Below are 11,810 nucleotides of genomic sequence, written 5' to 3'. Positions count from 1 at the left end.
GATCGAGCGTTAGATTGACTAACAACTTTGACTCCACGCTGGGTCTTGCTTCTCTATTGGCTATATGATACCATGTGGGACCCAACCATTGGCCTTGAAATTTACTTTGCATTCCACTTGATACTAGCCACGTGTCTTTCTTTTATACTGCCGGTTCCACCTTGGCGGGCCTACACTTTCTTCTTAGACCACGTGTCAATAGACACATGGACGACTCTCATTCACTCTCGCTATTTCATGGGGTATAAAGAATGAGCATCTTACCCTTGTGAAATAGCATGGGCCATCAGATCAACACTTAAGTTGATCAGTATTTAATCATCTAAAAAGGCTTTCAGAAGGGGTGGGCCCACTGACTCACTGTGAACACCTGGCGTCTAGTCACCTTCGGAGCTGACTTGTCACTTTTTCATTGGCCTAGAGAAAACCACAGGGCCCCAAAAAACTCTTAATAGCTGTATCCTCCAGGGCCACCATCATGACACGTGGATGGCTCTCGTTCACTCTCGCTATTTCGCGGGGTATAAAGAATGAGCATCTCACCCTTGCGAAATAGCGCGGGCCATCGGATCATCTTTTAAACTGATTAGTATTTAACTGTCTAAAAAGGCTTTCGGGAGGGGTGGGCCTACTGACTCACTGTGAACACCTGGCATCTAGTCACCTTCAGAGCTGACTTGTCACTTTGTTATACGCCGAAAGGAAACCACGGGGCCACAATTTACTCTTGACAGCTATATCCACCAGGTCATCTCCTGACTGCGACCTGACTCACCTCTGGGGCCCGCCTTTTAGCCTTTAATTCTGACCCGTTGACTGTTGTGACTTTCACTGCGTGCCGCCATTTTACTCACTATCATCAACTAGTTGGACTGTCTATGTGGCATGCCATGTCATTTTTGCAACTTCGCCTAGCGAAATAACGCAAGCCGTGGATCCACCCGCGAGATGTGCACTAGTTACTGGGCCCGACAACTTTAGGAGAAAAACATATAAGGCATAATTTTTTTGATTAATTAACATAACCGCCTAGGTAAACAACAATGGGGAACACCTCCTATGACCCCATGACCCATTACTTAAGTGAATAAAGTAATGAAAGATTAGAAACTAGAGGGTTTAAAATGAACACAAGAGGATCTAAAACCAAAAACCCTTAAACCCTTGAGGTCTAGAACAAAGCCGAAGCATTTGAAACTGCATCCTATTCAAAAATTCAATAAAGCATAGCCAATCATGGGAAAAGAAAAGCCCATTTTTAACGAGTGATAACATACCGCATTGACATAGCAGTAGTCAGTATCCACTTCAAAACATATACTATCCTTATATTTCTCCACTAACTAGGGTGGTATCCTGTACCTGTTATCATCTTTTCTTGAAACTTTCTAAAATAATCATCCATAATCTCATTGAAGTTATCACCTAGCTGTTTGATGAAGTCATTGATTTGATGGGTGATTCGTCGGTGTAGCTCCCAAACTACATTATCGACTGATGGAAAGAATTTCTCAAAAGAGAAAAATATGCATACCAAAAGTGATCCAAACTTCAGTGTGTTTGCCGAGTTATTCTTCTTCGGCTTCCTTATAGTGTTGATATTTTCAAATAGATTTTTCAACAACACTTTGCATAGATCAATCTTCATACCTTTCTTCACAATTTTATAGGCTAAGTCAACAACAACACAAGGTACACTATTTTCCCTTGCCAATTGAAAGAAACAATAACCTATGACTCTAATTGCAATCTTCAGCTCTACATCTATGATATTGTTCAGTTTTAGACCTATGCAATTAGATTTAACTCTGGTTAAAGTGATCAATTCTTTCTGTGAGATAATTTTCTGAGCTTGGGCATGGTCAAAAATAGGGTAACCGGTGATCAAGTGGATGATTTACTTGGTGATCTTGAATGGTTGCTCCTCTAACCACATAAATTCATCATGAACTCTGCTCAAAACAAATTTAACCCATTGGGGTTTGAAGACTCATGGGTAGGTTAGGGCTTCGATCAATCCCTTGATTGTAATATGTTCAAACTTGCTATCTAGTTTTCCATCAGTACACAACTCATCATATGTGTCCTTGATCTCTGTGTGACCTAGTTCCTCAACACGACACTTAGTGAAGAATCTGCCATCCTCAACTAATAAAACCCTATCCAGAATGAGTGAAAATGCAATTTTATCATCTGGTTTAGATGCTACTTTGGGAGGTAGTGAGTATTTCAGTGAGGGCTTCTCAATGTTCTCAACAACAACGGGTTTCTGAATCTTAGGTGCCATTTCAAACTTTGGATAATCACTAACGAAAAAGCCTTAGGGTTTGAAAAATTTTAACCAACAGATGCTTTCCACTTAGTAAATATAAAACAGATATTCACAGCTGATATGATTGGTTAACTTGCTTGACAATGCATTGTGATTGATATAAATACCTTGAATTTCACTTCAGAAGAGGTTTGATTGCCTTTGAATCGCTTTGCTCTACTTTCTGAAAACTTGGTAAGTGTAAAATGACCGCGCAAAATCTTTAAGTACACATTTTACCTTATTGGGCTCCGTACAGTTAGGTCAAAAAAACATTAAATGTACTCGGTTCCACTAAACCGATTTACCTTTTTTTCTTTTACCGAGTAGCCAGACTTCCTGCATTTACCGACTTGACAGGCTTCTTGCATTTACTGACTTGACTAGTGCTCCAAAAGACTTGATAAAATTTCAAACTTGCTAATGCATCTTAGCTATGTAGATTTTGAATTAAGTACATAATAAAATAGGAACTGTTAAGATTTAACCTTGAGAGAATGAATCCCTTCATACCTTTACCGATTAATTTGGAATAGATGCACCTAACTCGGTAGGTAAGGTGCTTTCTTCATTTGACACAATTTCCTTCTTTTCCCAAATCATCTAGAATTTTCTTTTTATTTCTTCAATATCTTCTCTAGGTTGATCTCTGTAATCTCTAGCCAAGTGTCCAACCTTGTGACAATGAAAACATGCCATACTAAGATTTCTCCATGATCTACGGTTGTTCATTCCAAACCTCATAAAGCAGTTGGTACTTATAGGTCCATATCTTCCACAACATTCACACCATATCCTTATATTATAATCCCATACTACTACAGTATACTATCGGCTAGGTTCTGTGTAAGTTCGGTAGCCTCTAGTATTTTCTCGGTGTGCAGACCACATATAGTTCTTCTGCTTAAACCAACACTTCTCGGTACTGTGTCCATATCTATTGCAAATTTTACAAAACCCTTTGAATTTTGCCTTCTGATAATTGCTAATAGACTTAGTCCTACATTGATTAGATTATATGACCATACTTATTGCAATTGTTACAATAACCATTAGACCTAGTGACATTCGGTTGCTTCCCTTTTGTAATTTGGCACATGTTAGCAGTATGTCCTTGTTTTCCATAGTAGTTGCAAATAGGCTTATTTCCTTTGATGTTCTTCTTGTTTCCATCTTGTTTTGATGATTCTCCTCTCTCGGTAGTGTGGATTCCCTTCTCAGTAGAGGCTTTTCCTTTATAACCGAGTCTTGCATCTTTGTTGGGTCTTCTTGTAGTTAGTTGTTCATCCAACATCCTTGATGCTTCATAATTTTTCTTTAGTGTTTCTTTTGACTTCTTTTATGCTTCAAGTTCATCAGTCAATCTTGATAGTTCAAGTTTAAATGCTTGATTCTCATTTTCCTTTAGATTTGCTTCATGATGTGCATAATCCAATTGATCAGACAGATTACTTTGAATTCCAGTCATCATTGTGATTTCATCATTCTTTTCAGATACTAATGCTTCAAGCTATTGTTTTTCTCTTTCTAGATCTCTTATGTTATCCTCGGTTGTCCTCAACACATCAAGATTTTCAGTCATCTATGTGCTAAAATGTTCATGTTCTCTTTTCATTGCTTTTAGCTGATTAGTCAGTACTTTATTCTTTTATTTCAATGCTGCAATCATTTCTTCAGTCTCTTCAGATATACTATTCTCAGATGATGTCTCAATTTGTTCCACTAGCTTTTGAGAGTCCTACAAATCATCAAACAATCTTCTTCTAACTTTCACTAATCTTTGCATTTGTTTCTGCATGTCTGCAATCACTTGATTAGCATGATCCAATTCATTTTGAAGATTCACAATTCTCCGAGATTGTTTGTAGCCTTCCATTGATAAGATCTTTCTCTTTAGGCAGTTAAACCCTTTTTCAAGATTAAAGCTTTGATACCAATTTTTAGGCCCAATATGGAAAGCTAATGTACTGAGAGGGGAGGGGTGAATCAGTACTTCAAATATTTTCTTCAACAATAACTTTACTGTTAAGCATAAACCAAAAACTTTTGTAACATAATATAATGCTAAAACAAATAAATAACAATCATACATGATTCACTCCATAACACATATATTTTGGTTATGCATAAACTCTTGGTTAGAGAGAAAAACTGTGGTGGGGATGACACCCACAACTTCACTACTGCAATAATAAAGGTTGCTCGGTTAGAGCTACATGTTTAGCTATTTCTGGTAGTTTACCATGTTAGAAGTATCAAGATCTTTAGATCTACCTTGCTAAAGGATTTTACAACACTTATTCTAAATGCTGCACCTGGTTAAAGGTTTTGTAATTTATAGACTTTGTTAGAGTCTTTTACCCTATTAAAGGTTTCTCTTACAACTCAAAATATTACAATCAAAATCTTACAAAATATCTGCAACTTCACATGTGAAATGTTAAAGCAGATTCTATGTGCTCAAAATGAGATTACCTTGCCTATAGCATACCTCAGTAACCCATAAATTTACTCGGTAATCCTTTCTATATACTCTATTCCTTGACTCTGTCAATCATAACAGTCATAACACTTAGTGCTTTCTCATGATTTTGCTTTTCACATATGTCTTGCTTCACACACACGTTTGATCCTCAATTCATGCTGCATAAATAGATCTCTTGTAACAGTGAACTTGTTCATGCTTCAATCTTACAAACATGATTCATTAAATGAATAACCATATAAAATTATTTCATTAGATAGATGTCCTCAAAATCATACAAAATCTTAAGTGCAATTTCCAATGTGTTAACGGTTCCTTGTTCCTTGATGTTTGTAACATATTTCCACATATGTGTCTAGGTTCAATGAATCTGGTAACACGTTTTACTCGATGTGTATCAACTTGGTATACCATCTTTGCTACTCAGTAGTCATAGAACGTTACTCTGTAGACAACTTGCTGTATACTAAACTTTGTAACTCCTTTCTTCTACAACCGACTGCTCTGTGCTTACCGACTTAATATTTCGATAGTAATAACCGACTAGGGTATATAGAATGACTTTGGACATAAAACTAATGACAACTTAGTAAATAGTAACAATCTATACATTGATCTAAAATGTATGAGCATGAAAAATGTAGGCCCATATTCTATCTGCAAGCAACATGAGAAAATGTCACACCTCCTGTCAATGCTTCAACATTTCTTCCTTGTTTGTAAATCACAAATCTTTTGGCCAGGGAAAAACCTTGATCTTGACCACAACCCTAATCCTTATTGCCTCTATGTGTTCATCCTTCTATTCTTTGGTGTTGCATGCTTAGCATGGGCACCTCAACACCAAGCTTCTTGGGATATTATGCCACTATTGATTAGTCTCACTTTCTAGTAACCAAAGCTTAGATACCAATTGTTGAATATCCCAAACAACTAAGAGCTGGGGGTGAATCAATTGTCAATTAAAATATTGAACTTATTCAATAAAAATAGATCCAATAAAGTTAATTCCTAACTACTTAAGCATAAATAAATATAAGCATGAAAGAGAGCACACATGAAACAACATTTTTTACATGGAAAAACCAAGAATGGATAAACCACAAAGTGCAAATTCTCAATTCTGATACACCTATTAGGGTGACATTGTTTAAGGTAATTTTTACGAAGGTTGACTCACTACAAGTGGGCTCACTGCCTGACTAAAACTGCTAGAAAGAGAAGGGCTCTTTTCTCAAAAGAGGAAGAAAGAAAAATAAGTAATCCACCACTGAAGTACAACTACCACATGCCTGCAATGCCTAAAGGAACCTTTTGCTCACTGTCTTTGGTAAAAAATATTATTAGCACACAATCACACTACTCAACAACCACAACCATACACAACCTCACACAAACTTGTACCAACAAGAGATAGATCTTCTTTTCAATCCATTTTCTTCTATATTTATCTTCATTACAAACAACCTTTATTTATAATGATATTTGGATTAGAATTATCCCAAGTTGGTCAAGGAATTTATCATAACCCAATTTGAAATATGTCTTCACTAAGAATTACCATGGTGGAAAGGAATAAGAATTGGACCATACCACAATGCACTGCATTGATCAAAACAACATGTTATCCATGCACCACAATAATTAGAGCAAAAGGATAACATTCAAGGTCAGATGGACTTGGAATGAACATAACTAAAACAATGACTTTGGAGCACATCATAATTTCATGAATAAGAAAAATTAAGATAAGGACATGAATAACACAAATTCAAGATATCATCACCAAAACCAAAAATGTGGAGAAATGCAAAGCATTGCAGTCACTATCAACTATCATCATCACTATTAAGAACAATTATGAAACACAACTTCTAGAGCACCAAAACATAATAATGACATTCCAAAGTAGCATCAAACAACATACCAAAACCTCATGACAAAAACTACAACATATAAAAAATGCAAAGCATAAAACCAATCACAAAAACACAAAATTAGTACATTGACATCAGTGAAAAGCATACCAAGACACCAACAAATTCACATTTGCAATAGTTTTTCACACCCATATGTAGTGATTACAATAGAATTAGATTTTTTATGGACATCATTCTAAAGTTACATGAGACCAAAAAATCATAGTATGTGATCATGATCATATCTAATACAAGTAGTTTTTGGGCTAATTTACTATAATTTTTGGACACTTGTATCACTTGTAGATAATCACGTTTTAACCAATTAGATTGACAAATCATGTTGGTCAACAAGTTCTTGGAGAGTTATCTCTAATACACAAGAGAAATGGGTGCAATTGTTGACACCCATAAAATTGTGGTATAACACTTCTATCTACACTTCATAAATTCATCTCCTTTTTTTATATTATATGGGTACCATCTACCACCTATTATTTGAGGTTTAAACAATGTTTAGAGTAGTTAAAAAATATATTCAATGGTAGAATGATTAAGAGGTCTAATAATTTTTCATGAGGCAGAAGTCCTCCCCATCGGCTGGGGCATTGGCCAATCTGTCTGCCTCCATACTTGACATGATTGGTTATGAAAGAACTGAATATTTGTGTGATTTTTAGGACAGCTTTAAACAAGGCATGTAGTCTCCACTTTTAGGTCTATTGTGAGAATTAATGATGATCATTGAGCCACCTTCAACTTCCACCTTCTCCACATTCAACTCTCTGCATTTATGCAGAGCCAAAATAAAGGCCCAGAGTTTTGCATCATTATCGGTTCTCCTTCGGAAAGGATTTTTCAATTCTACGCACAAAGGCCCCTCGTCAATTAAAAATAACATACTTTGCACCTCAAAGTCTAGGATTGATTTTGGAGGCACCATCAAAATTGAACTTAAACCATTATGGTTTTGAAAACTTCCACTCAATGTACTCCCTTAACTTATAAGAGTTAGCCTTGTTAGGCCCAATAATTGATGGAATGATCAACCCAAACCATACTTTCCTTATGTTTGAATCTTATTCTATTAAAAAGGAAAGACTAGAATTTCAATCCCTTAGTCTCATATTAACAAGCTCAATAATTGATGCCTCCACTTTTTTAAGGAGTATAATTCCATTTCGTTGTCCTGAAAGAGACCCATGTTTCATTCCTTCTATAGTTTGCATATCAAGATGGAAGGACAAATGGTCCAAAGACAAGAGAAGTTGGTAGACCTCATCAAAAATAGCCAAGAATTAAACAATCATAGGATATGATTCGGGAGAGAAATCATCCATTTGTGTTTTGCACATATCCATCTCTAGCACTCTTATGTAACTAGACACCCTAATATAAAATGGTCCACTATTTTCTTATTATTTTTACAAATGAAACATCTTTGTGGATCATAGAACCCCATTTTGCTGATTTTTTTTTCTTTTAAAATGTTCTTTTAAAGGGATACACAAGTGAAGGTGCCACCCTTGGAAAATAAAATATTATACCAACAAAGGTTGATTGATATCAATGTCTCTATGATCTCTCTCTCTCTCTCTAATAGTGTATACTAATCCCTTGCATTATATAGATTTTACTTTGAACCAATCTAGAGGATAGTGTCTTGTACTTAACATAATTCTAGAGATTTTCTTTGGAGTATTTCTCTTTTAGTTGATCCATGTCATGCCTTGGGAAGTAAAGTTTTAACTAAACCTACACAAGATAGTATGATCTAGTTGGAAAAAAAAAGGAAAAAAACTTCAAAATTAACAAAATAAAATTTTAGAATAAGAAGAATGAAAAGGTTTCATTAATTTACAAATGAAGAAATTTACAATTAATAAAGCCTTCATCAAAACAAAATATGAAGGAAAAATGAGAATATAACTAAAAAAATAAAGATATTCCTTAGTTAGCTTAACAACTAAGCAACACCATTTTTATCCAAGCCATGGGAATAAATAGAAGGCAAGGATGATCATCCATAAAACATGGATAATAAAATCCCCATAAACAAGGAATAAAAATATATTACATGTGCTAATACGGCCCCTTAAGTCTACTTGATGGGAAAAAATATAAGAAAAAGAAAGAGGAAGTACGAAAATCTGATGCGAACAAAACCCCCCCTTTAAATTTACAAAAATAGTGCATGGTAGCTACTATACTGCAACGCCCTTAAACCTAAGAAGATATTGTAGAATGTGAAAATACTAATCAATAAAAGTCTTTGTGAAGATGTTGGAAACCTATTCATAAGTGAGATAGTACTTCTAATCGATGACCCCATAATGGATCAATCCTCATATATAGTGCATGTGGATCTCAATAAGTTTGGTTTGTTGTTGTTGTACTAGATCTCCACAAAATTTTGATGTACTCTGATTTTCACACCAAATTGCAATTTGTAGATGAAAAAGAATACCAAGCTCAGTTAGGAATTTTTTCAATCAAATAGCTTGAATAGTAACATTGACTACACCTTTACAATCAACTTCTACTGATGATAAAGAAATGGTAGATTGCTTCTTTCTTGACCAATAAATTGGGTTAGATCCCAAAATAAGAACATATCTTGAAGTGAACATACAATCAATGCTATCACCAACCCAATAAGAATTAGTGTAGCTAGTGAGATGGAAAGTAAATCTTCATGAATAATTAATTCTATACTTGATGGTTCCTTGAACATATAAAAATATACACTTGAAAAATTTAAAATGTAGCTCTTGTGGCTCCTAAATGTATCTAGAAAAATCCACCACTACATATGAGAGATCAGGACAAGAATGAGTAAGATAAAGAAGACTCCCCATTAGTTAATAGTATTGTGTGCAATTAACTAATGGCTTATCCTTGCCACCCTCAAGCTTTACCCCAGATAAGAAAGGTGTAGATGATGGCTTGCAGTCAGTCATGTGAAACCAAAGTAGGAGACCTTTGACATATTTGGATTGAACAACCTTGATTCTTGATTCATTTTGGCTGATTTAAAGGCCAAGAAAAAAGTTTACGAGATTGTCTATCATGGAAAATCTGTCATGCAAAGCAGTTTTAATTGTAACAATGGTTGTGGTTGAACTACATATTATTAGTAGTGTTAGAATCAAGGATCACTAAGAAGGGGGTGAATTAGTGATCTACCAAAAATCAAATCTACAAACTTATTCTTTATCTATCGGTTAGCAATGCATAATAGAAAAGAACATAAACATGCAACAAAGAATCCACAACACCAAATTTTTTACATGGAAACCCAGAAAGGGAAAAACCATGGTGGGGTTGGAACCCACAATATTCATATACTATGGCTAGGAGTACATAAATGTTACATAGATGGGAAATGCACTTGCATTTAGGCTCACTACCTATAGCTCACTACTCAATTACAATTTCCTGGAAGGCTACAACCTTTAGGGAAGTCTCACTGACTTACAATTTGATTACAATGAAGAAATACATTGAAATGAAATCTCAAGTAGCATCTGACAATACAAGAATGAGTTCCAATTAATAACTGAATCTCTTAGTGTCTTCTCTCTACTGAATACTTTGTTTCTATCTCAGTTAGCTACTAGATTGTTTGAAACAAAATTGTGCATGTTAAACTGTACTCAATCTCACCAAAATGGATCACCACAATAATATTACCACCAAAACCAATCGCTAATTCAATTTTATATATTCGATCTTAACACAAAACCAATCTCCTTCAAGTCGACTTCAAGAAGTGTAACGTGTGGCTCCAAGTTGTATTCAATCTCAAACAAATCATAGGACCAGACCAAAAGAGTGTACTCACATGCTTGCAAAGGATCTTACCATTCATGAAGAACATGAAATCAACCACCAAAATTATTGCAATCATCAAAAATTATTCCAGACCAAAACATCACCAAAATAGCCCGTTTTATCAATTAACTACCTACCGATTAACTCCAGCTTCTGGATAAGATGAATCATGACTATTGAATTGAGTCTCCATGAAGAGTTTTCATCAACGACAAACCTAGACCATAAATTTGTCGGCCATTTGGTGGAATTCATTATGTGTTGCATTGATGTTTTGTCATTGATGCCAACACTAGCTATTTGGATGCTTTATCGACACCATTCTAGTCCTAGAAGGTTGAGTGGTTTCTGGTTGATTTGGATCTGGCATGATCTAGTAGGCTCTGGTATGATTTAGTTATGGAATTGGCTTAATCATGATACCCATGTTCATATTCAGTAAGTTGGTTTTGGTCTGGTGATCGGATGCAATCCTGATTGTTTGAAAGCTTGGTTTCTGGTTTCGATGAGGGTTTCATCGGCAGAGTTTTTGATGAAGCTCTTTGATGAATTGTATAAGTGGAGTTTCAGGATGCTGATGGTAATCATGTTCAAGATTTGGTGGATGGAGATCATTGATGTAGCATGTGGGCCTATATTGAGTCTAGTTTGATTTAGGTTATGGATGAGTTGATTTAACATGTCGATTGAGCCTCTCGATGTGTTTCTGGGATATCTTATTTGTTGGATATCATTTTTTTTGTCTAAGGCCAACATGGTTTGTAATTATGTAATTGGTTTATTATTTGGTGGCCGACATAATTGTTTATGGTCGAGGGTTTGTATATATAGATGTAAGTTCTCATTGTAGATGAAAGACACATGGTAGAGAAGTAGGTTTGGGATATGGATATGTAATGTGTGAATAATTTAATATCATTCAGGTAGAGGATTTGGTCAATCATTGAATATCAAATTGGGTTTATGTAAGAGGATTTAGTCCTCTGGTATTGAGCTTAACCAAAACTGTACTTAGGCATAAGAGATGCTATCTTTTGCAGTTTAACACTTCTCCAGATTGTAGCCTGTATTTCTATGTAGTTGGTGAGACTCCTTTTGTGATGAGTAGTGCACTCTAGGCTATTGGCCTTCCTACAAGTGCAGGCCCCTCAATGTAATTCACATACTTACTACAGAAGTATTATCTAACTATGGGTAGGCTTCCCACAATGGTTTTTCCCTTTACCAAGTTTTCACGTATAATTCTTGGTGTCATTAGGAT

This window comes from Cryptomeria japonica, chromosome 7, assembly GCF_030272615.1.
Source record: "Cryptomeria japonica chromosome 7, Sugi_1.0, whole genome shotgun sequence".
Lineage (NCBI taxonomy): Eukaryota > Viridiplantae > Streptophyta > Pinopsida > Cupressales > Cupressaceae > Cryptomeria > Cryptomeria japonica.
The sequence above is the reverse complement of the archived record's forward strand: the minus strand, read 5'-3'. Positions refer to the sequence as shown.